This window comes from Elaeis guineensis, chromosome 1 (assembly GCF_000442705.2).
Source record: "Elaeis guineensis isolate ETL-2024a chromosome 1, EG11, whole genome shotgun sequence".
Classification (NCBI taxonomy): Eukaryota; Viridiplantae; Streptophyta; class Magnoliopsida; order Arecales; family Arecaceae; genus Elaeis; species Elaeis guineensis.
Window position 1 is genome coordinate 95,679,046 of NC_025993.2, and position 227 is coordinate 95,679,272.

Consider the following 227-nt stretch of genomic DNA (forward strand, 5'->3'; position numbering starts at 1 on the left):
AGACCTATGCATATATATTTATATTTATAAATATATTAGATATATTAGATGTGTTCCGGACCCGACATTGAAGTCCCGGTCAATAGGGATGTTTCCTTGTACTGTGGTCCAAAGGGACCACTGCATAAATATCACCATAATAAAACATGGTCTTGTGACCGCTCTTGCATTGCCCCATGTTATCGCACAAACCAAACAACTATAATAAGATCCCCTTTGGATGCTTG